At 49.7% G+C, this 25,468-nt stretch overlaps 1 long non-coding RNA gene across 7 annotated transcripts; it reads right to left on the bottom strand.

Annotated features, from left to right (window-relative positions):
• Window positions 1-518: 518 nt before the first annotated feature.
• On the bottom strand, window positions 519-18,833 carry LOC103220728 (uncharacterized). 7 transcript variants are annotated; one of them, XR_012095221.1, is made up of 6 exons: window positions 18,727-18,833; window positions 11,803-13,351; window positions 8,471-8,611; window positions 2,618-6,228; window positions 1,753-1,843; window positions 519-1,641 (listed from the first exon to the last, which is right to left on the bottom strand). It is a non-coding gene; the product is annotated as an uncharacterized lncRNA (long non-coding RNA). The 7 variants fall into 7 exon arrangements; XR_012095223.1 differs by having other exon boundaries at window positions 519-3,647; window positions 3,736-3,787; window positions 3,872-6,228; XR_012095220.1 differs by having other exon boundaries at window positions 519-3,647; window positions 3,736-6,228.
• Window positions 18,834-25,468: the final 6,635 nt, after the last annotated feature.

Genomic DNA, 25,468 nt, shown 5'->3' with positions numbered 1-25,468 from the left:
CTCTTTTCTGTTCTTTTGATGCTCTTGGTATTTCTAAAATCCCGATAATGAACTGGGGCCTGAGGTCCTCAGTGGGGAGAAGCCAGCATATTGAAGCCTTTATGGCCCAGCAGGAGTCCCGGCTGGGACTTGGAGACCTGGCTGTCTTCATCACCAAGGCCAATGGGTACACCCCCCACTTCCTAGCCCTTACAGCTAACCAGTACCTGATGCTCAGCTAGGTTAGCAAGAGGGACCACCCGCTTTAACAGCGAGAAACATTGCCCTTCTGAGACGGCTGTGTAGGCCAGGAAAGAGTGTGGGCCGAGTTGAGATCTCAGTCCATTACAGCATGATCTGGAAAGGAGGCAGACTCCGTAACTGGGCTCTAGGGAACCATTTTTACTACCCTCCTCGGAGGCTGCTTCAGGGTCTGGCCAGGAAGGGCCCCAAACAAGAGACCTACATCTAAGGCCATCAGCGCACACAATGGGGAAGAAAGTCATGCCAGAGAATCTCTAAGTCAGACTGTGTTCTATGGACTCCCAGCACAGAGCATTTACCCAGGGGGTGAAGATGGTCACACAGATGCCACTGAAAGACTCATGTGAAGAAGTGGAACAAGCTGGGCTTGACAAGTAGGACAAGTCGTAAGAAAGGGTAGGGAGGCTGCAGGCAGACGTGTTCCAAGTGCTCATTGAGAGCTCAGAACTCTGGGCAACACTTAGGGCTATGGTGGTACCAGGGCAGTTTTCTCCTCCACTAAATGCCTCTAGGATGCAATAACCATTCTTGCTGCTAGCTTTCTTCCTTGCTAGTAATAGGTCTGCTGGTACTTGAGAAGCCAGGCAATACGGTTTAAGTCAGGCATCTCATTTCACTAAAATTCCAACAGGCTTCAAGGGCCTCTGCAGCAGAGTGCCAGGAGTTGTCCCTTGTTTTAGGAGAGGCAAGATCAGCGAAATAGAACACTTCCAACAGAACAGTGGGGCTGACATGTGCTGGGTTAAATGTGCTTATTACACTGGGAATCTGTTGTCACGTGTCATTCATGGAATGATGTACAGGTCATCTTGGACAGGACCAGCACAGTGGCCACTACCATGACCAGGAAGCAAGATGGCCAGCCAGGGCCACAGCCAGTACCTTCAGGTACTGTTCCTTAAGAAGGAGGAAGGCAGAGTTTCAAGGGCGGCAGGGGCTCATGTGACATGCTTTCCACAGTTCCCACTCAGATCTTGATCTTCTGGCTTATGGGCATATAAGTCCTGGAGTCACTGGAACCAGAGCCAGATGGTCAAGTGCTCTCTTGTGGCCTGAGTTCAAGGTGTGTATGGAGTGAGGGAGTCACTGAGGCAGGAGGACTAAGATCTGGGTTCATATGACCTCAATTCTAGGACTGTCTCCTAGAAGGGTAATCAGACTTGTTAAATGTTTCATAAAACGCCTGAAAATTATCATAGCCAGACACTAGGCAAGTGTGATGGGCAAGAGCCAGGGGTTTTTGGCCAAAGAGCTCTTAGAACTCACTCAGCTCTGGAAGAAAGGCCTCTTCAAGAGTTCCTCAGGCTGAGACGTAGGCATGATGTGCAGAGTGCTGTTCAGGACTTCTGCAGGAGGGTGCCATCTGGTCAGGACTTGAGGCAGCTTTCAGAAGGTTGACTTTGTTTGGAGGGACAGAGGGAGAAAGTGCAGAGGACTTTGTGGGCAGGACCTTTGGGGCGAAACGTCTCAGTGTTGCTACTGGACACGTGGCTAGGGGTCTGCTCTTACCTCCTCCTCTCTCCTCTGGATAGTACTGGCCACTACAATGCCCATTAGGGTCCAAGTGTAGGCAGGATTGGGTCAGGTGGTACAGATACACCTGAGAATGGAAGTGAGTGAACAGCAGAAGACTAAGCATTACAGCAGGACAAACCTTAAGGGGCCAAGGATCTGGAAGCTTCCACAGCATCTCAAGCTCTGTGCGGGCAGAGGTCATTCTGTTCTAGCAGGAACAAAAGTTCCCATGTCAGGGCCTTGGGAAACCAAGAGTGACCCAACACCAATTCCTTCCCACCCACACTTTGTAAAATCCCACCTGGCTTTAGTAAGAGGACAGGCTTTCTTCAAGGAGACAAGAGGAGGAGTTAAAGTGTGAGAATGGGATGGGGAAGACAATGAGCTTCCTCCTGCATCTAGGCATGAAATGGGGTTATTCTGAGGGTGTTGGTCGGGAATGAGTCAGTTTCCTTTCCTATTAGGAAGTCTACTTACTGGATGCTTTACTAATACTTCTGAAGTCTTCAGTGACTTTAATTAAGAAGGTGGTAAGGTTCAAAAAGGAGACGTGACCTGTTTAGGTCACACAGTCAACAACTGACTAAGCAGAGGATCAGCTAGGGTCCCACTCATGCTACACTGCCCTGTCCCCACCCTCCATGCTTAATCTGGTTACCAGTTGCCATCTGTCAGACTTGACTTCTAAATGTTGATGCCAAGTCACCAAGCAGGACCTGTCATCCAGATCTCTTTATAAAAGTCTAGGAAGTACTTGGGACCTGGGGCTCCCAGGGACTTTGCTCAGTGTCCTCATACTGGCCATATAACTGGGAATCTAGGTTCCTATTTAGCCCTTTCTGGTTCTCTGAGATCTCACCTCTTTGAATCTGGATGCCACAAACTTCACCAGCTTCTTGATCAATGAGGGGTTTGGGACCCTCTCACCCTGGGAGATAGAGGAAAAGTCTACCTCCAACAGGTTAGTCTTTTTGCAGCTGTCAGGAAGAATTTGGAGACAAACAAGGAGTGAGGCACTCTGGAGAAACCTTGTGTCCATTCCAGTAGTTATCCCAGGACTGGTGAGGACTAGCTGACCCTTTCTTATACACAAGGAAGTGTGAGTAGGACTGGGGCAGGGGCTTGAGGCTATTAGAAGTCAGGGGAAGTTCCTAACTGAGAAGCTGCACAGAAGTGATGGAAGTCTCTTTTGGTAGGCTCAGATGATACTCAGATCTATTGGGAGATTGGGTCCTGTATTAGTCCCTTCTCACACTGCTATAAAGAAATACCCGAGACTGGGTAATTTATAAAGGAAAGAAGTTTAATGGATTCACAGTTCTGCATGGCTGTGGAGGCCTCAGGAAACTTACAATCATGGCAAAAGGCAAACGAGAAGCAGACACCTTCGCAGGGTGGTAGGATGGAGTGAGTGCAAGCAGGGGACATGTCAGACACTTATAAAACCATCAGATCTCATGAGAGTCACTATCATGAAGAACAGCATGGGGGAAACCGCCCTCATACCTCCACCTTTGGTCCCACCCTTGACATGTGGGGATTGTGGGGATAATTCAAGATGAGATTTTGGGTGGGGACACAGCCTAACCATATCAGGTCCTCACTTTGGGGATCTTGCTCTGGCACATAAGATATTCTTACAGAATCTTGGGCTATATCTGGTAGGATTGGGGTTCTGGTTCTGCCCTCTCAGCTGCTAGCTGAGGATACCTACTTATTTGACATTCCACTGGGGGCTGCCATCAAATTCTGGTGACTCTGACACCCAACACTTGTCCAGGAGTAATTCTGCTGAGGCATCTGCAAAGCTCATCAGTTCTGCCTCGAAGAGTGTTGACTATGGCTGATTCACAATGACCATCTCCCCATGGTGAAACTGAATGACTCATCTTAAGAGAGGAGGGGCTTAGTGAACTCATGGACAACTTTCTTCTTCTGTCCTTTGTCCCCCAAAGTAAACTCCAGAACACCCCTTACCTTTAGCTACTCTTGCCTGGATCTCCAGTGTCTGTCTGCTCCCTCCGAGGCCCTGCTGAATGAGAGAATGTCAAGCCTAGGGCACCCAGGCAGAAATACTCAAAGTTCTCCCTCTGTTCCCCAGCCACCGCTTGACCTTGGATCTGGGACTGCCATACCACCGTGCCATCTCCTGGTGGCACAACAGCTTTCTTCCTCCACCCATCCTTGTGCCTGTCCTCTTGGGCCAATGTTTCTTTAACTGAGTAGTAGCAGAGCAGCATCAGCCTAGGACAAGCATGGAGGCAAGATCAGGCTCACTGGTTTGTAGAACTGCAGAGCAAGAAAGGACTCAAGGGAACTCAAGTTCATGGACAAGATGAGGCAAAGACACTCTGGACCAGGGGACAAAGAGACTTCAAAGTCTCAACTTAGGAATGACAGCATTGGGGCTTGAGGCTGGAAGAGATAGTCTACTATCTGTTCTGCTGGTCTTCTCCATTGGTTGGTGGGCTACGTGCATGGTGGATCATGATCTAGTTATGCGATGATTTGTTTCTAGCAACATTGCTTAGTCTATCAAAGAAGAAGGTCTGTCAATATTACTCCAATTTACATCATACCTCCAATATAATAAGTATTAGGTAAGGAAGTAAAATAGGACATCAAAAATGAAAAAGAACATGGAAACTGAAGCATTTTGGGGCACTGTCACTGATGTTTTGAGTTCCTGCTGCAAACTATACATTAGGATTCTCTTCCCTAGTCAGCTGGAATTTCCTGAGGAGGGGGGTGGGGACAACAGTGAGATGAAATTCAGGGGCACAGCTGACTTCCATTCATACAGCGGGCATCTCACCTGTAGTCTGGATAGCTCGTAATTGTGGGCCAGCCCTTCACAGCAAGGGTTTCCTTCTCATACATGATTCCCTTTTCATATATAATAAAGTCATCTTCAAACTAAATAACCCAGGATTTTAGAGCATATGGAGAACACGGGTGATATGGTTTGGCTGTGTCTCCACCCAAATCTCATCTTGAATTGTAGCTCCCACAATTCCCACATGTTATAGAAGGAACCCAGTGGGAGGTAATTGAATCATGGGGGCAGGTCTTTCCTGTGCTATTCTTGTGATAGTGAATAAGTCTCATGAGATCTGATGGTTTTGTAAAGGGGAGTTGCCCTGCACAAGTTCTCTCTTCTCATCTGCTGCCATGTGAGACATGCCTTTTACCTTCTGACATGATCATGAGGCCTCCCCAGCCACGTGGAACTGTGGGTCCATTAACCCTTTTTCTTTTGTAAATTGCCCAGTCTCAGGTGTGTCTTTATCAGCAGTTTGAAAACGGAACAATACCAAAGGACTGAGAAGCAAAAGCTTAGATGGTACACTAAGGCCAGGCAGGAGCAGGTGGCCCTTTTGCCTTACTCACCCTCACTGAGATAACACGGCTGGTGATGTCAAACCGGAAGGCAGCTTGGTTCTTGCTAGACTCTGTTGGCTTGCAGGTGTGGTCCTTCAGTGTGGCCTTGCACATGTCAATGGAAGGGTCTGTGGCCATCATGGTAGAGATGGCCACAGTCCCACTAGGGAAGCACACTAGGAACACAACCATAGTTCTCACAACTATCCTGTTTCCAGCCATATTTTGATCAAAGCCTGTTCTCTATTTTATCTGGCAGTCCTTGGACTAGGCTGGACTAGGCCTCTATGCTGCTCCTTGAGGTAGGACTTGGCTCCTGACCCCAGGGCTTGTCACAAGTGACCTCAGACATACCCATTTAAAATGTATTCTTAGGCCATCAAGTAGGTTGTGGATAAATATTGAACTTCGTTCATTTTTATATGTATTATTTGAGGGGCGGAAGGCAAAACCTGGATACTACCACATGAGGTATGGTGATCAGGCTGGGGGCCCTGCCTTCAAGAAAGTCAGCTCAGAAGGGAAAATAAAGAAACAGTCAAGGACAAGTAACTAGTGGAAGACAGAATATGATTATGGCTCTGATTACGAGAGTTCAAAAGGAAAAAGTTGCGGGAGAGGGAAGAACCAGAAAGGAGATCCTCTGGTTGGTAGGCTATGTGGTTATAGGAGAAACAGCATTTGAAATGGGCTCTGAAGCCTAAGACTTCACATAGGAGGTGAGAGGGGTTAGTTTTCCCATAGAAGGTATGGATGTGATACACAGCAGTGTGAGCTGGTCTCGATCATCTCCCCAGAGGGTAGAGACCAGTGAGCCCGGAAAGATCTCACCAAGGCAGATGTACAAGGCCTTCATCATGCAGGATGGGGGCGGTGCTGTGGTTCTAGACTGGGATCAGCAGGGTTGGGAGTTGGGACAAAGCATCATGGGGACCCAGAAGCCCGGCTTCTCACCAGTGAGGTCTGAAGAGGGATAAATGCATGGCAGCTGGTGTCCCATGTAGAGCTCCCAACAGGAGAGCAGGTCAGTTACTGGGATGGTCAAGTATAAGTTCTCACTGTCACTGGTGCCAATGGCCTAGGGAAGTTCTGTGAAAAGTACAGAATGGGTAAACGGGACTCAGGTTGGGGTCCGATTCTCCTTATTGTCCAGCCTTGGCATACCAAGACTGAAGAATCTTGTTGGAGGCCTATTCTTTCCCAAGTATTCATTTCTCATCACTCCCCTTTGGCCCTTTTACTTTTCCACTGGAGCCCTAGTGTGAAGGCCCTTAAGTGAGATGGCTTTTATTTTTGATTCAGTGTCTCTCTCTCGCCCTGGCTGGAGTGCAGTGGCACAATCATAGCTCGCTGCAGCCTCCATCTCCTGGGCTCAAGCGATCCTCCTGCCTTAGCCTCACGAGTAGATGGGACTACAGGCGTGTACCAGCATGCCATGGTAATTTTAAAATTTTTTTATAGAGACAGGGTCCCACTATCTTGCCTAAGCTGGTCTTGAACCTTCGGGCTCAAGGAATCCTTCTGCCTAGGCCTCCCAAAGTGCTGGGACTATAGGAACCACCTTGGTCAGCCCAAGAAGCCTTCTTTTTTTTTTTTGAGATGGAGTTTCATTCTTGTTGCCCAGGCTGGAGTGCAATTGCGTGATCTCAGCTCACTGCAACCTCCACCTCCAGGGTTCAAGAGGCTCTCCCACCTCAGCCTCCTGAGTAGCTGGGACTACAGATGCATGCCACCATTCCTGGCTAATTTTTGTATTTTTAATAGAGACAGGGTTTCACCATATTGGCCAGGTTGGTTTCAAACTCCTGACCCCAGGTGATCCACCCCCCTCAGCCTCCCAAAGTGCTGGTACAGGTGTGAACCACTGCGTCCGGCCAAAGTCTCCTTTTTTTTTTTTTTTTTTGAGACACTGTGTCACCCAGGCTAGAGTACAGGGGTACAAACAGGCTCACTGCAACCTCTGCAACTTGGGTTCAAGCAATTCTTGTGCCTCCTGGGTAGCTGTGATTACAGGTATGTGCCACCACGCCCTGCCTTTTTAAAAATTTTTATTTTTTATTTTTAGTACAGATGGGGTTTCACCATGTTGGCCAGGCTGATCTCGAACTCCTGGGCCTCAAGTAATCCACCTGCCTCAGCCTCCCAAAGTGCTGAGGTTACAATGTGAGCCACTGCGCATGGCCAAGAAGGCTGCTTTTTTAAACAAAAGGCTTATCTCGTGGGAAGTCAGTAGGAGAGCCAGGGATGGGGAAGCAGTCCTGGCGCTAGATCAGCAATGGCAGTTACTCGGGTCACAGCTGTGTGAGGTCTGTGCTCTCAGCCTTGGGTTCTGAAGTGTAAGCTTTTGGTTAAGACAGTGGGGAGATAGGGGACTTGGGCTCTGGTCCAGCTCCACACCATGCCAGCTGTGTGATGGAGCTCCTCTCAGAGCCTAATGCCACCTTGAGTTCTACCCATCTTGCAGAGCTGTGGGGCTCAGAAGAGAAGGACTCCATCTTTGGAGAGCATCTTGGTGTTCAACATGCTTTCACTCTTCAGCCTCCTTAGAGGGGGCCAGTAGTTGGAGAAAATGAGGATTGGATAATGCTAAGCTCCTTGCTTAAAGTTCGCAGTGGAACCAGGATTCGGGAGAGGGCACCCTGAAAGTGCTTTGAGGATAGAACAGTGCCATCTGTGTGGCAGCAAGCCTTCAACACTAGAATCCTAGTGACCTTAAGAGAATGACACCTAGCAGAGCTATAGGAAGGAAAACAATACACCTGTTTTCTTACTTTCTGGAGATGTAAAACCTATAGGCGGAGGCCTACTCGTAGGCAAAAGATGACTTGCCTGAACTTTCCTGTTCTTATATCCTTTCCCTGCTATCTCTACATTGGGTACCTAATGACCTTGCTGGGAAGAAGGCCATGTCTGATATATACCAAGGTCTTGATACCACTGGCTACCCTTACCATGACCTTGACATGAGAAGTCTACAAAGGTTAACATTTCAGGGGTGGTGGCACCTGGGAGGGAAGACTGTATGGGGCACCTTGAGTCCTGTTCATGTCATTCCTGGCATGATTTAAGTGAAGTCTAATTGCTGATAGTATGAGCAGCCACCCATTCTCTGTTATTACTTCATGTGTCTTCCAACAGCTGCTTCTATACTGGGCTTCCGATCCCAGCGTGCAGACAAGCCACTTGTGAGGAGTTAGTTCTGTGTAGCCCCAGTGGGAGCCCCCCCATGGGAGGGGCTTCCACAGCCATTGTTTGGGCAGAGCCAATGCAACTTGTTGGGCACCAAGACCATCTATGAGTCCACGACCAGCACCTTACTTGGTGTACTTACCAACATCCTCGAAAGTATATTCCATTTCTGCAGGATAGGAGAATGGTTTCCCATCTGGACCCACGCTGAGTATATAGTTCACGTGGAGGACACAGTAGGTTTCATTCCTGTTCATGTACTAGAAGACATCACAGGAACAGTCTGCAAGTGATGGATAGAGTAAAAATAAGTAATTCAAAATCTAAGCTGTTAGAACCTTAAAACTTTTTGAGCCTTAAGGGACTGTGATTATAGGACCTGAGTCACAGAAACATGCAGCTGTAACCTTTGTTTCTGATTACAGATTAGTCATTTTTCTTACCTACACTTTTGTAAAATGTTGTAAACGACTAAAGGGTGCCAGGGAAGACCACTTCCCTCTTAACTGTTGATATTCAGTACAGACTAACTTCCCTCTTTCCTCTTCCACACAAAGACTTCGTGGCTATGGGATTGTCTAAGATGGAATGTTAACTACTCTTAAATTGGAAAGGAAATGAAAACAAGCTGTAAAGAAAACAAGCTTATTTAAAAGAAAACAAACTAAATTGTAACTCATACAGTAGTCTTGTATAGATAATGATAAAATCCTACTAAATTTCTTTGTTTTTTGCCTATATAAGCAAGACCTTAACTTTTAACTTCGGAGCACTTACTCCATTTCTCTGAAGTCTGTTTCCTGTATGATCATTCCCAGCTTTTTGCTTGAATAAACTCTTTAAAACTGGATTCTGATCCTTTCAGTTATTTCAGGTTGACAATAGCTTAGAGCCATGCTGAGCAAAAGGCTGCTGAATTTACAAAGCTACTTCTGGGTAGTGACCCTAGCACAGTCTCCTACCCCCTTACAGCATCTGCTCAGGCTGGACAGCATAGCAGAGTAGGCCCTGTCCTTGTGTGCCCACCACCTGGATGGGGGGCTTGAGACCTCAATCCAATGAGGATGTCCACTCTGGTCACGCACTTGAGTGGCTACTGGTCTCTCCTTTACAGTGTTTCAAACTGCTCCAGCCTGCCAAGCTAGATTAGATAAGACATGCTCACGTAATTTAATGACCCGTGAGGGTGGGGTGGGTGAGAGCTCTGCCTATGAAGTCTGTTACCTGCCCAGCAGGTAACACTATCTGGTAAGCTGTCCGCTGGGCAGAGGATCTGTCCAAACTGACAGCTTCTTACATGGACATGAGCACTAGCTTACCTCTTTAATCAGATTTGTGTCATCAAGGACACTTCAAGCACAAACCCTTGTGTTCCATCTGGAAGGGGAATTTCCCAAATCTTATACCCAGGTTCATCCACTTCTGAAATAGGATAGGGCACAGTTCTGATCCCTATTACCACTAACTGGTCACCAGGGAAGACAGCTCCAAAGGTGATGCTGAAGAGTCTTGCCTAGGGACTATGTCTGTTGGAAGTTCTCATCTGTTACAGGCCTGTGGTTTACCGGCAACAGACTCCCAGTCTCCCTTAATTAAGTCTTCAGAGCTAAGAGCATCCTGTTTTCTCTTTGATGTGAAGGGACTAGAAAGGACTAGGGGTGTCTGTGTCCTTCGATAATCTTCTCCCCTATCCCCTCAAAGATGCTCTTGTCTCTTAAAGAGTCAATTCTTCCTTAGCCAGTAACTCAAGAACAAGGCCAAGTGGGGAGCCACAGGAAGGATGGGATCAGCGAGGGCCATTGTGAGAACATAAGCCCATTCATAAACCCGAGGGCAACCCAGCAGCATGGGTCAAGAATTGTCAGCCATTCCTCATGCAAATAACCACTAACATACTAGCCTTTCCATCCCAGGTTAGAGTGCAATTTACCCAGCTTTGTCCCTTTGTATGTTGGCTTAAGTAGCTGAACATAAAAAAATAAGCTCGCATGTGAGGGCTAACCACAATCTTCTTTGTGTAGATTATAGGCTCATGGAGGTCAAAAGAATCCTTACTACTGTTGTCTCTCCTCAGGACCGAAAGTTATCCAATCACATGAGAGTCTGAATGATAGTTTTTTTCCCCCCGCTGGGAGACAGAGTCTCGCTCTGTTGCCAGGCTGGAGTGCAGTGGCATGATCTCAACTCATTGCAACCTCCGCCTCCTGGGTTCAAGTGATTCTCCTGCCTCAGCCTCCTGAGTAGCTGGGATTACAGGCGTGTACCACCAAATCCAGCTAATTTCTGTATTTTTTAATAGAGATGGGGTTTCACCATGCTGGCCAGGCTGGTCTCAAACTCCTGACCTCAGGTGAACTGCCTGCCTCAGTCTCCCAAAGTGTTGGGATTACAGGCATGAGCCACTGTACCCGGCCTGAATAATAGTTCTAAAGGAATGTCTATATCATGTTTTTAAGCTTTATTTAGATGATAGGCTAGAAAGTTGATGTTCTGAAGCTTTTACTTCTAAATATCAAGATCATACTTTTGACAGAAGTCTGACTCCACGTACCCAGCCCTTAGTTACAGCCTACAAGTGATCAGAACTCAAACTGAATCAGTCTATGGGCATATTGAGGCCTAAAGGTAGAAGCTGGCCCAGATGGGATGGGCTGTACTTGCTAAAACTTGAGCCTCTGTGCCAAGTCAGTATTCCTGCTGTGCACACTAAGATGTAGCAGGCACTCTCCCCATGGTCTTCTCTGGGGCTTAGTTCACACCAGAGGATCATCCTAAGCCTGCATGCCTTCAGCTAAAGTGGCAGGGAACATAGTAACACTGAACCTTGTGGGCATGAAAGGCGTTCTGTTTTGACTACCATCAAGTTGGTCACATGCCAGTCAGTGACCACCTGTGCTCCAAGAGTAGGTGGATGCTATAGCTTGCACCACAGACACCATGATGTCACTCTAGGAGAAACAAAGAGGCAGCAGATGAGAGATGCACTGTGGATGAGGCACTTCGCCAACTGCCTTCCCTAGAAAACCATCGCTGGCCACCCAGTTGGGATTAAGACAAATTTCTAGCTGGAGTTACAGTTGTGATGTTATACCACCCCATGAGATCACACCTGGGTCCTACCTAGGGGCACTCTTTAGAGAGAAGCAGGTATCGAGTTACGTTAAAACCTAGAGAAGAGGATAGAGGAGTTGAGATGAAATAAACTTCCTGTAAGACCAGATGCCTCAATCCTGAAAACATTCATCTCTTTGCTCCCACATTCATCTATTTGCTCCCTGGGACATGGCCATTTTGGTTAGAATTGCTCATAAAGATAAAAGCAGGCTTAAGCTATTTGACCAAGCTGATATTACTTTTGCATCAACCTAATAGTAATCTGTGCTCAGAGCTCACAAATGTCAGTTAAAGAACGTCCTCCTGATCTGTCCCCTCTCTCGCTCTCCCAAGGGTTAGAGTGGGGTAGAAGAAACTCACCCAGGTGACTTCAGCCTCGTTGCTGGAGTAGGGCTAATGCAGGAACATGCAGACCCCAGAGCTGTTGAAGCCATAGCCCAGATTGGCCACGTGGCTCACCAGCGTAACCTTCCTCCCTGTGGGATGCTGGAACACCAACTGCTACAGCTTATAAGTGGTTCCTGAGCCTGGCAGACAGGAGCAGCGTTGACCATGCAATCAAGTTTGAGATCTAAGGAGTTGAATGCAAGGCAGGAAAAAGGGACTTGTTCACTCACTTGTTCTTACGAAAAAGAGGTACTTGCTTCTCTCACCTCCTCTCAAATGTAAGGCAACCAGATGTTTTTACTAAGTTGATAAGATAGAACACTAAAAGGCCCAAAGATCAAGGCTGATTGGAATCTTCCCCCAAAAATACTAGACACAGGGCCACTGCTTGGAGTCATGCAGGCTGTACAAGCTACACAGCTGTACTCAGCAACCCTCACTGTCCCTCCACCCCCTGGCTCGGTGTGAGCAGGGGTCAGAGGACAGGACTGGCAGAAGAGGCTCCCAGTTGGAGGCAAGACTGGCAAAGACAGGGGCACCTCCCCAGGTAGGCAAGATGAGACAGGTGGGGCTCCTGTCTCCAGGATCTCAATAGGCTACAGGGAATTTGAAGATTGTGATGTCGCCTGCAGGCTACCTGCAACTATATGGGAGTGGTGGGCAGGTCCATCTGGGCTGGCCAGGGATTCCTTGGTTAGTCCTCAGTCCTACCATGGGGAGTGCATCCAGTCAACGCTGATATCCATTGCTTAGGGTTCTGGGCTTCAGAAACCACAGAAACAACCATGATGAAACACAGCAGGTAGATGCACAGAAGAGACTCAGGATTTAGTGATCTGACGCTAATCTCACCTCTGTTCTGTTCAAGTGCTCCTGCTAGCTCCTTACACCTTCGGACTCCTAAATCCAGGCATAGCTGGGGCTCCAATCTCCCTGTCCACCTTGCTGCCATCGTAGCCAGGTTAAACCCTGCTATCCCACCTGAGGCTCCTGATTGCTCTCACCCGCAGTTCTACCCCACGCCTCACCTGAGTGCAACGTGCCTGCAGGCGGCTTCCTCTAAACTGCTACAGCGTTGGGCCTCCTGCCAGGCTCTGGCAGTCCCCAGCTGTCAATTACAGCCAAGTGGAAGTGCCTTTTTTTTTTTTTGGTCCACTTTACAAAGGTGCTGTATTCATTAGAGGTCAACCCCAGCAAGGCAAAGATAGAATTGTGGTCTCTGCTCTTAGACACAAGAGGACTCTGCAGCTGTGAAGACAGCCTGTGCCAAACAGAAGCGATCTGCATCCAGGAGGGGATGCTGGATTCCCCAGATGTCCTCAGTGCTGAGGGCAGGGCCAGATTTCTTCCATATGAGTCTTGACACCTGTTTCCTGGGGCAGTTGAACAGGGCATCTCAGAAGCTTGCTCACCTGGTTGACCACATGACAGGCCAGTACAGCAGCCCTGAACACAGGGTTTCCCCAGGCGTCTTTAGACAACGTGTAGCCACAGTGGGTGGGACAGCTGGGCATCCAGGGGTCTGCGGTGGAAGGAGTATGGTCACCTGCCAGCCTGGAGATGCCCGGAGGTCCTCAGAGTCCTTGGCACCAGGATCACTTAAGGCAACGCTGAGAGCTGATCCTAGGGAAGCAGACCCAGGGGGTCTCATGGCGGGTGGGGACGGGCAGATGGGTAGGAGAACCGATGCTGGGAGGCATGCTGTGGGGAGCGGCTGCTCGATTCTCTATCCTTGCCGGACCCCAGGCAGGCGTTTTCGGGTTGGGCGGGCTGGCAGGGAAACTGGGTGGGCTGGGGGCCAGGAGGTTGTTATGGGGACATTGGGCCGCAAAAACCCATGAGTCCTTCCCCTGTCACCAGTAACTTCCGTGTAGAAGTCTTTGTTGTCTAGAGAGCTTCATCTGGAAGATGCTGGAGGGGCAGCTGCTCTCCACAAACTTGTGAAGCCCGGGTCAGTTCAGGTCAGTTAGAGAAGGCGCGGCCCCTCCCTGATGCCTTGTGGGAACTCCACTTTGGAAACGGGGGGGTTGGCGAGCACTTGCATCCCATCCTTCACTGACCTGGGCTGAGCGAGAGGGTCGCTTGGGGCCATGGTGACAGGGGCAGAAAGAAGAGCCTAGGTAGGAGAAGTGGGCAGGTTGGGCACGGCGAGGAGGAGGAGGGGGCGGGGAGTGGGACTATCGGGCCACACCTGCCCTGCAAGCAAGGGGCCGTGGCGGGGACTCCACACCTGGGCTGCAGCGGGGCACGCGCTGCCCGGGGCTTTATCCGAGAGGCCTGCCAGGTACTCCACTAGGTGCGGAAGCCTGGCCAGGTGCACTCTGCCAGGATGAGCTGCACTTCACCCTGGCACCCCAGCCTCAAAACTCACCGTACGGTTCTGGGAGCCCTTCACTGCTATGCCCTAGGCGGACTTCACACTTCTGGGACAAATTAAGAGTGTCCTAGGGTTCTTGGATTCAACTCTTAAAAAGAAAAAAATCTATCTTCGGTTTTTCCTAAAATGTGTTTTAAGCATAAAAAATGCATAATACAAATGCACAGTTTAAGGAAATAATTCTACAGCAATCACATCATGTTCTTGATCACCCACATCAAAGCATCGCTGGCACCCCTAAACCTCCCCTTCCTCCTCCTGAGTAGTCCTAATTTATTTAACTAACCTGATCTGTTCTCCCGGTTTTAACATCATTTTCACGGCTGCAGAACTTCTGTGCAGAATTGTTCCCATTCTCTTGAATGCTTAGGTTGCTTGCACTATTTAGATGTTATAAATAATGCTGAGACAAATATTTGTTCACAAGGATGATTTCCTTACGATAAATTCTCAGTACAGATGAGGAATTTTCAGCCAATAGCCATCTTTATTTTCAAGGTTCTTGGCCACAGTTTTCCCCCAAAGAAAGAGTTTTTTCAATTAACCATCCATCGGCAGGTCAAATCAATAGGTGCCTACCCTGAGTCAGTCCCAGGGAATAAATGGCAGATCCATGTTTAAGTCTTGGTTTCATCACATCCTTGCCAGCATTGGGTTTTAGTTTGCTGAGATTAAAAAAAATCTAAGATTTGTTTTAGTTTGCATCTCTCTGATGTTAGAAAGGCAAAACTCCCACGTGTGTCTGCTTGCTAATTAGAGCATCTTCTAATTGTATGTGTGAACTGTCCATTTCTTGGGATATTGATGTGGACCTGACATACTTGGATGCATTCTTTATGTGGTAGAGATAGTTGCCCTTTGCCATTTTTGTGTGTTTTCAGAGCGAGTGGGACCTGGAATTCACGTGGTCCAAACTCCTTACCACGGGTTGAACAGTGTGCCTCCCCCCACACCCCCAACTCTGCCCCAAAGATATGTTCATTACCTAACCCTTAGAACCTGTGAATGTGACCTTATTTGGAAAAATAGCCTTTGTAGAAGTAATTGAGAGTTTGAGAAGAAGAGTTTATCCTGGATTATCTGAGTGGATCCTAAATCCAACGTAAGTGTTCTTTTAAGAAAAAGGCAGAGGGAGACTTGGGATGGGAGTGGACTGCAGCGATGGGAAGACGGAGGCAGAGACCGGAGTTCTGCTGCTGCAAGTCAAGGAACACCTGGATTCGCCAAAAGCTGGAAGAGGCCAGGAAAGATTCCTCAAGGCTTTGGAGGCCCTTTCCACAAGTTGATGTCAGATTTCTGGCCTCCGGAGCTGGGAGAGAATAAATTTCTGTTGTTTGAAGCCACCAAGTTTGTGATGCTTTGTTGCAGCGGGCCTAGAACAGGGACACAGCCACCATTTTGTAGGTGGGAAGGATATGAGGGCACAGGCTTATTCAGGGTTGAGTTGAGAGCCTAATCCAGGGTTCTTTGTCTCCTAGGCTATGAGACCAGGTGGAACATTTTCCCCAAGATGCCTCTCTGGTGTGCAACTGAGACTTTCATGGGGAACTCTGAGGCTGTAGGAATGGAGCGGGTGAAGTGAGCTCACACTTTGTGAGCTCAGACCATGAGTGCAATGACCGAGCCTCTAGTTCTGGCTGTGCCACTTATTAACCTTGTGCTCTCAAATGAGTTACATGTGGGCCTCCCAACAGTCTGAATAGCATCCTGTTGCTGCAGCTCCATGGTCTCTGCTTTGCGCCCTTGAGTTGTTGAGATCTGCAGACTGGTTTTACTCCATGGATGCTTTACAAGTGTTGCCTCTTTAGGGGTAGTGGCTACATGAACAGAAATTGTACCATACTTTCATTTCTATTTGGTTGCTACTTCTCTTGATGCTTTAACTGTTACTTATACCCATAAATTAGCTGGAGGGATTTGGGACACACCACCCTACAACATGAAGCCTGTAGAAACTGAGTTCTTGGACAGGACAAAATGATTTAGTTTCTTTTTTGAGACACAGTCTCACTCTGTTGCCCAGGCTAGAGTACAGTGGTACAATCTTGGCTCACTGCAGCCTCTGCCTCCCAGGTTCAAGCAATTCTCCTGCTTCAGCCTCCTGAGTAGCTGGGATTACAGGCAGGCACCACCATGCCCAGCTGATTTTTGCATTTATAGTAGAGACGGGGTTTCACTGTGTTGGCCAGGGTGGTCTCGAACTCCTAATCTCAGGTGATTCGCCCACCTCAGCCTCTCAAAGTGCTGGAATTACAGGCGTGAGCCACTGTGCCCGGCCAAGACATGGATTTCTAAGTGCTGTATATCTGGGTATGGTCTCATTTAAGAATTCTGCAAAAAGATCTAGTGCTAACTTGTCCACTGATAGACACTAGCACATGCAACTACTGAACCCTTGAAGTGTCACGAGTGTTACTGAGGAACTGAATTTCTCATTTGAATTCATTTAAAATAAAAAATACTGGCTGGGTACAGTGGCTCACACCTACAATCTCAGCACTTTGGAAGGCCCAGGCGGGAGGATCACTTGAGCCCAGGAGTTCAAGATCAACCTGGATAACATCGTGAGACCTCATGTCTACAAAAAATAGAAAAAAATTAGCTGGGGATGGTGGTTCACGCCTGTGGTCCCAGCTACTCAGGAAGCTGAGGTGGGAGGATTGCTTGAGCCTGGGAAGTCAAGGCTGCAGTGAGCTATGATCTCACCACTGCACTCCAGCCTGGGTGACAGAGCAAGACCCTATCTCCAACAACAACAACAATAACAACAACAAACCCAACGCCAACAATTCAGTTACTAAAAAATTTTGAAGTAGGGCCGTGGAGTGGGTGAAGTGAACTCACACTTTATGTGAGCACTTTGTTTGGAACAACGAATTCACATTTAACGTATGCGAATCTGCCACTGCAAAATTTATGAAATCTAAATACAGATAAAGTATTTTCGATGAAAATTTAGCACCCAAATTGAGATGGGCTGTAAGTGTTAAAGATATACCAGATTTTGAAGAGTTGGTATAAATAAAATAATGTAAAGTACCTCTAACATTTTCATATTGTGTCAAGATGATAATATTTTGGATATACTGGGTCAAATAAAATAATATTAAACAATTTCACCTGCTTCTACCATTTACTTGCTCTGTGGTTTTGGGCAGTTCCCCTACAGTCTCCAGGCCTCTGTTTCTCCTTATCTAAAGTCACTGAGTGGAAAGGTCCTTTGGGCTCATCTCAGGCTGTGGCTGAGGGAGGATGAGGACACTTAGTGGGAGGGGTAGTTCTCCAGCCATACTGTAAGGCTGGGTCTTGGGAGGCCACAGCCCCTAGCACAACAGGAATGCCCACCCCTACCCCTAGCAGGAGGGTTCATCTTCCCAGGGCTTGAAAGTAAGATTTACTTGACACACACTGCCTAAGAAGTGGCTCTGAGCTTGGTCTGTTGGTTCTGTCCAAGGCAGTAACAACCACATCCTTTTAGCTTCTTGAGACCTTCCTTCCTCTCCACTGAGTGCTTCTGAGCTGGGCGAAGCTAGGATCTGCCCTATCCTCTGTCCCTGGACTCCAGGGCTCTGCCTTGGACCTGCCTGAGTAGGGAGCAAGTAGAGGGGCCTGCCCTGCTCTTCTCTGGGCTTTCCCAGTCTTCTCCAGGCAGCCGGAGGGGTGGGGATGAGGGCAACAGGGCACAGGAGCTTCTAGGATGGATACTTGGGGTTCCAGGCTGGAGAATCGTGCTGGGTTGGGAGGATCAGTGTGAACTTGATCCTGAGGCAGTCAGTGAGGGGCCCTGGGCAGCTTGCGTGTGTATGTGTTGGGGTGCGGGTGTGATCAGGGCTGCGTGAGATGAACGGCAGAGGCTCTGCAGAACAGCAGAGGCGGGAGATGTCTCTGATCATGATCACTTAATTCCACATACCTGGGGCTGCCTGAGATACAGTGCAGCTGTTTTCTGTGGTGCTGCTATGCAGACCAAGCTAAAGAAGAGCCTGCCACCACTGAGTACCTGTTATGGGAAAGATTCCGCGACGCGAGCTTTACCCACCTGCCATCATCGAATCTCCGTGGTAACCCAAGAGAGGAAAGGCCCCATAGAGAATTGCCCAAGGCTGCAGAGCTGGGAGGGGCAGAGATCGGATTTGAACCCAGCTCTGTCTGATATCAAGGCTCGGGGTCTTGAAGACAAGTTGCTCACCCAGGATGCAGTGGCTCACGCCTGTAATCCCAGCACTTGGGAGGCCCCAGGCGGGCGGATCACTTGAGGCCAGGAGTTTGTCTGGCTAACATGATAAAATCCCCTCTCTATTAAAAATACAAAAATTAGCCTGGTGTGGTGGCATGCACCTGTAATCCCAGCTACTCGGGAGGCTGAGGCAAGAGAATCGTTGGAACCTGGGAGGCAGAGGCTGCAGTGAGCCGAGATCGCGCCATTGCACTACAGTGCGGACGACAGAGTGAGACTACATTTCAAAAAACAAAACAAAACCACACACACACAAAACACAAACAAAAACCAAGTTGCTCACCCTTAGCTGCACATGTCCTCAGAAGTGGTTCGCGATAACCCCAGTGTCCTTGGCTTCAGGGATGGGAATCGGGGAGGGGTGGGGCTTGTCCCGGTCCTGGAGCAGAGCCAGGCCTGGAGCCCAGGTGGCGCTGAGTTCGCTCTGCCCCTGACGCCAGTCCCTGGACCCTGCGGTGTGTGTTCCCAGGGCAGGCAGGAAGGCCCTTAGAGGGTAAGTCAGGCTGTCCACAGGCGGCCTGAGGGGTCTGAAAGGGAGGGCCAAGCGGCTTAACTCATGCGCGGTTTGCTCTTTAAACAGCTGCGCAGGTCGTCAGATGGCCTGTGAAGCTGGAGGAGGCCTTGCTGTCCCTTCTAGGACCGGGAGTCTCAACTTGCAGTCCAGAGGACATGGGACTCAAATCGGACTCGGCCACCTCCTCCCGGCCTGAGGCTGGCGGATCAGGCGCTGCTGCCACCCACCTTTGGGTTCGAGCAGGTCATTTTCCACATGGCCACTGGGTGTCGCCCTCGCTCCACGAGTGGGTCGCCCTCGCCTCCGTCCCTGGCTCCTTGAGCGCCTACTGCGTGCTGGCCTGTTCCGCGCGGGGAGGTGGCCCCTTGGCCAGGCTCTGTTCTGAAGGCAGATGGGCCTGACTCAGCCGGAGATGGTGCTGTTGCTCCCTGTAAATGAAAGCTGTTTGCAGACAACAGCAGGATGTATCCAGACTGTGTAAGAGCATGCTTTCCTGTGGATGATATGGTTTCGCCCTGTGTCTCCACCCAAATCTCATGTTGAATTGTAATCCTCATGTGTCAGGGAAGGACCTGGTGGGAAGTGATTGGATCAGGAGGGCGGTTCCCCGCTGCTGTTTGTTCTCGTGATAGTGAGTGAGTTCTCACGAGATCTGATGGTTTAAAAGTGTTTGGCAGATCCCCCGTTTCTCCTTCTCACCTGCCACCATGTGAAGTGAGCCTGCCTCGCTTTCGCCTTCCGCCATGATTGTAAATTTCCTGAGGCCTCCCAGCCATGCGGCAACTGTGAGTCAATTAAACCTACTTTACTTACAAATTACCCAGTCTCGGGCAGTTCTTTATAGCAGTGTGAAAAGAGACTAATATAGTGGAGGTCTCGGCTATGTGGTCTTGCAGGCTTACCTGTTTAAGGAGCCTCCAGGTCTCTTGGTGTCGGCTATTACTTTTGTGCCCTAGCTCTCCCTCCCTGGGGCTTGGGAGTGCTGATAGCGAGGCCCTATGCCTTATCCAGCAGGGATCGAAGAGCCTCTGAGGTCTAGTCAAGTGAGCATTGCTGAGCGCCGTGGAAAAACCACTGCCCATGGGCCCGCGCCTCACAGGTGCAGGGAGTCCTCACTGGACCATCTGAATGTGCTAGGAGGCAGGTGGAAGAGACCATCAGCCACTATCCCCGGGCCATCCATGCCACAGGTGAGTCAGCTGAGGCCACACAGGACAATGACTTGCTCAAGGGTTACTCAGCTGATTGGGGCTTTCTCCTCTGCCTCAGTTTCACCCCAGAAAAGGTGCTGATCACAGGCTAAGTCATGATACCCCCAAATTCCCATGTTGATGTTCTAACCTCCAATAACTCAGAATGTGATGAAATAAGGAAATAAAAAATTTCAAATAAGGAAATACAGGTTGAAGACGCAGTTAGTTAAGGCAAGGTCATAGCGAAGTCAGGTGGGCCCCTAATCCAATGTGACAGGTGTCCTTGCAAAGTGGGGACATTGGACACACCAGGAGGCAAGAGGCCATGCACATCTGCTGTTTAAGCTGCTCTGTCTGTGTGGCATTGTTGTGGCAGCCCCAGCCAGCAAATCCAGTGCCCAAACCTGGGGGACTGCTCCCGCCCCTGGACTCTGCCCTCTTGAGCCTCCCACTATGACCCCTAGCTTTTGTCTCCTTACTTGGCCCTCTGGCTGAACAACTCCTCTTTCTCTTCCTGCTGCTTCCAAACCTCGTATTGTGCTCTGTGTTCCAAAATGACCCAGCCCGCATCACTTCCCAAACAAATCTATTTTTTCAGAAAGTTGAATTCTAACGGAAGGCAGCAGGAAAACAGCCTGATCAAGCTGATTCACACTAAGGGTGAGTGACTAACACATGGGTAGTGTGATTCCAGGGAATGGCCTCACTTAGCTCTTCCAGGACACTTACATGTTCAAAGAGGAGTTTGTTAATTCCTAAAGAGGCCCTTTTGCCAAATGGAGATTATTTTGTAATGTGAATGTTTGTCCCCATTACAAGTGACTCAGTTAACAAGTTAGCATGTTTTCTTTTTGTGTCTGTGCTGCTGACTCAGGGGCCTAGGACCGGCTCTGGCTTCTTACAGGCAGGTGTCCTCTTTGGAGGCCACTCCCACCATCCCCACTGACAGTGGAAGCCTGAGCCCGCTTTCCCACTTTCCTCCTCAGTAGGAAGGACCAAGACCACAGCCCTGCCCAGCGCTCCCTGCCTCTTGTCCCCACGCCCCCATGGCTCCACTCTGGTTTCGTAAGAGTGGGCTTGCTCGTTTGCTGTGATAGGGCTGCTTTTAGCCTCCCTGACCAGACAGGTTGCCCCTGGGGCTGAATGTGTAGCCTCCTGGGAGTGGGGCTGTGTGGAAGTGGTGATGCCCAGGAAGTGTGGCATGGGGCACCACACGTCTGACTTTAATAAGCTATGGCCTTCAGCTGTGGAAACCTGGTGGTGTGGGGAACTGAGGAGTTCTGGGAGGAGGTTGGGGGCAAGGGGCTGCCTTCCAGGCAGGGTGCAGGAGCCTTGGAGAAGGTGCTAGAAGCTGGAGTTCCTGTGCCAAGGCCTGGGAAGGCAGGCAGAGTCCTGGTTGGTGGAGTCATGGATAGGGGCTGGGGTGGCTGTGGGGCTGGATGGTTTGTCCTGCTCCCATGCCAGCCTCCCTCTGGGTTGGTGGGCCCCTCCTGAAGTCTTGGTGTACCTGGACCTGGGTTAAGCCACACTGCAGGGAGGTACATGTGTACAAAGTGATCTTTATTCCAGAAGAACACAGTCTACGAAGGCATTTCTGCAAACTTGTGAGATGCCTGTGCATACCTTGTGGTGGTCCTGAACTGATGGCTGAGGTGTGCTGTAGAAATTAGAGGAGAGAGGAAGAAGTTCATTGCCGGTTGAGCAGTTCAGGGAAAGCTTCCTGGAGGAGGCGGAATTTGAGCAGGGCCAGTGGGGATGGAGGGTTTGTCCTGGAGGAAGGAGAAGGAGGGCAGTCCCTGCAGGGAAATAACACACCTGACATCTACTCATCCTAGGGACCATGTCCCCACCTCTCACCTCCCTTGCTCATCTCCAGAGCTTGCATCTGACTGAACTTCCCACTCTTCCCTCTCCACTCCAAGCCTTTCTGGCCCCGACCTTTGCCCATGCCCCCATTCTCTCTAGTTTGTATGTGTATCTCACCCCTGCGTCTTGCTAGCTCTGTATCCTGAAATCCTGCTAGCATGTCCGGACACTTCTTGTTGGTTTCACCTTCCTCCATTCCTCTCAACCTTCCTCTCTGCACCAGAATCCAATCTTGTCTTTGCCTCACTTGGCAATTACAATCATTAAACCTCCCCCAACCCTTGTTCATAGCCCGGCACACATCGGCAGGGCCCGCAGCTTGCTGGGCGTTGGGGGTGCACATTTTCTGCCTGCAGAAGTCCCGGGACTGGCAAAGTTCATACTGAGATGCCAGCCTGGGGACTCTGCCAAGGCCTTGGCAAACTTGTTGCAGCATCTCCCAGGCATTTGCCCCTTCCTGCCAGGAACAGGTCAGAGGCGGAGGAAACTGTTTCCCAAGAGCAATGGGCAAATCCATCTTGCTTGGGTTTATTCTCGTCATTTCCTGAAGTATTAGGTCACCCAGGTTGTTAGTGAGGACCTTATTTGGAGAGCCTGGCTTCCTGGTATGAAGTGGAGAACCTAGGAGGGGCAGGCCCGCTGGTCTCAGTGGCTACACCATCAGAAGCAAAATCGTGTTTCTCTTTCACCGCAAGCGCTGGGAATTGAAGTATGTACGGAAATACAATTCATAAATTGAGGGACTTTGTTTTCACTGTTCCCAGGGTTTAATTTCCAGAAACAAAATGTCAGTGTTATGGCTGAAGTTCTCTTAGTTTTAGGAAACACATCATAACCCAGAATTGTTTATGCATAGTTCATGTATTATATGACAAGAACGGTTTTGAGAGTCATCAAGGGTCAGAGGACTGTGGTTACACGGCAACAAGGCGCTCTGAGTGTGGTAAGTGTGGTGATCCAAACCCCGATCTTACATTTTCCCACCCAGGAACATCCCAGGGAGTGGTGGTTCTTCTGGAAGCCTGCAGCTACGGGTAACTAGCCGCCAGGGAGTGCATGGGCCTGTCGCTCACAGAGAGCCTATGTGTGTGTATGTGATCATGAACTTATGTGTGTGAGCATGTGTGCCTATGTGTATGTGTGTGTGCATGCACACTTGTGGTTAGTGTGAGAAAGAACACTGGCTGAGGCAGGAGAAATGGGCTACAGTGCTGCCCACCCACTTGTTACCATTGTGGCCGCTGCCCTGAGTCTGCAGTGTGGGTGCACGGATCCCTTCCTCAGAGGCCACCCAGCATTTCATGACATCTGTGTATTAAGAGCAGAGGTGAAGGGGCTCTCGGGCAGCCTTGGGGATTCTGGAAATGCCCACTGGAGGAACTGAGGCTTGCTGGACACTGGGCGTGGGGTCCTTGGATCTTTCCAGTGGTACCATGGGCCATGGATTCTGGCGGGGCTCAGGACCCAGTGGCTCTCTCACCTCCTCTTCCTTCACGCAGGTTGTTGGCCCCTCCTGCGTGCAGAGCAGCCAGGTGGCTAAGGTGAGAGCCGCTGCTGTCGCTGCTCCTGGCCTGTGGGAGAAAAGTCCCTCCAGGGTCACTTTTGTAGCTTGTTCATGAGCAGAGCATCAGTTGGATCCAATATTTTTACAAGATGCCCCCCAAATAAAGATCAGCATTTGGCTCAGTTCATTTCAGCAGAGGGCTCAGCTTTGTCTGCTGCCCTGTGTAAGGATGGACAGACAGGGGGTGCCACTTCTAGAGACAGCTCTGGCTACTGCCTCTCAGGAATCCTGGCCTGGGCAGCGTGACAGGGCTACCAGCTTCCCTCCTGAGGATCTATTGGTGGCTCACACCAGGTAGGTTTGGGGTGAGGGCTGGGCGCAGCTGCCCAGGGCCTCTCCCCAAGTGTGGAGCCCTCGGTCCATCTCGTGCCTCCACTGGGATCCCCCTGTCTCCACTTCTGCCCCGTTTCAAACTCCAAACCAGATTTTCAGATGGCAGAAACTGAAGCTTGGAGGAGAACAACTTAGATCAACTTGACTTAGTGTTTGCTCTCAGCCAATGGAACCCTGAGGCTGCCTTTCTCAGGGAACTTTGCCCACGTTTCTGAAGAGTGTGCAGGGCACCTTTCTGGAGGACAGAGCCTGCAGTTCCAGACAGTGGCTTCCAGAGGATGCTCTCAGGTCCCACCTGTGCCCTTCCTGTGGTTAAGTGTCATTCTGCTACATTAACAGCTCAGGGACTCAACTCTGCCGAGACGGGAGAGGAGCTCTTACAGTGGTGAGAATCCACCTTGCCTCTGGCAAAGCTGCTCTGGATGGGGTTGATTGAGCTGCACGCCTCTGTTCCTTCCAGAACCATGTCTCTCCTCACCTACATCCATGTCCAACCTTTGGATCCAGGGGCCCAGCAGGTGCAGCTTGCTGGGATAGATAAGGAAAGACTCAAGCCCCTTCTGAGACTCTCCCTACTAGCCACACATCAGAAGGAACAGAACTTTGAGCTCCCTCATCTGTAGCCGAATTAGTGTGAGAAGGAGGTTCAGAGGAGGGGAAACTTTGAAATCATAGGGCCGCTCCTGTGCCAGCCCCATCGGCCTCACTCTTGGAGACTCAGGGATGAGTCACTGCTCTGACAAACGGGTTATGAGGACAGTCCTTGTATGCACAGCTAATGGGGAAGGTTCGCTGCTCAGGCACCGTTTCCTTCCTTGAGCAGAGCAAAGGTCCATCCTCACAGAGAGGCTCACTTCACCTGTCTGGTGCAGCCCTGGGACTCTGCAAGCTGCTAGTGTTGTGGTGGGGGCTGCTGTCCCAGTGCAGCAGAGGACACAGGAGCCTCACTCCTCCTGCAAGTAGGGAATTGCAGTGTGTTACATGGCATGTGAGACTCCAGTGCTGTTCTGAAGATGCCAATCCATGCTTGGGTTGTTTGGATTTACTGTTAATTTGGGGAGTCTGACTACCCATGAAAGGCATAGAGTGTGCAGTTTTTGATAATTGCCATCCAACCTTGCCATGATATGGGCTTTCTGGTTTCCTGGACACTGGGCAACAGTAGTTTGAGGTTGGGAGATATTTACTCTGCAAAACACTTTTCCAAATGTTCTTTAAGCTAATGCCCCCAGACTTTCATCAGGAGCTGGGGAGTATCACCTCCCCTCCCCGACTTGTTCTTTTGGGGTCTGATGGAAGGAGATGGGGTCTGGAGGCCTGCAGGGGCAGCGAGCCTTGTTTTACTACATGGGAATGTTGCTGAGTCTATCTTCCTGATGTTGTTCTTATATTTTTCCTCTGGTTGGAGTGAATAGGGAAGTGGGGGCACATCTGTGTTCTATGAAAACTGACCCAGAGCTCCCCACGCAGCGGGGTCCACCTTAACTTCCCTTTTGCGGTTGGAGTTGATAAAATGGGTTATTGAGTTGTCCTTGTGATGGGGCCCGTATTGTCG

This window comes from Chlorocebus sabaeus, chromosome 14 (assembly GCF_047675955.1).
Source record: "Chlorocebus sabaeus isolate Y175 chromosome 14, mChlSab1.0.hap1, whole genome shotgun sequence".
NCBI classification, from domain to species: domain Eukaryota; kingdom Metazoa; phylum Chordata; class Mammalia; order Primates; family Cercopithecidae; genus Chlorocebus; species Chlorocebus sabaeus.
Note: the sequence above shows the minus strand (reverse complement) of the source record. Positions and strands in the feature narration are given on the sequence as shown.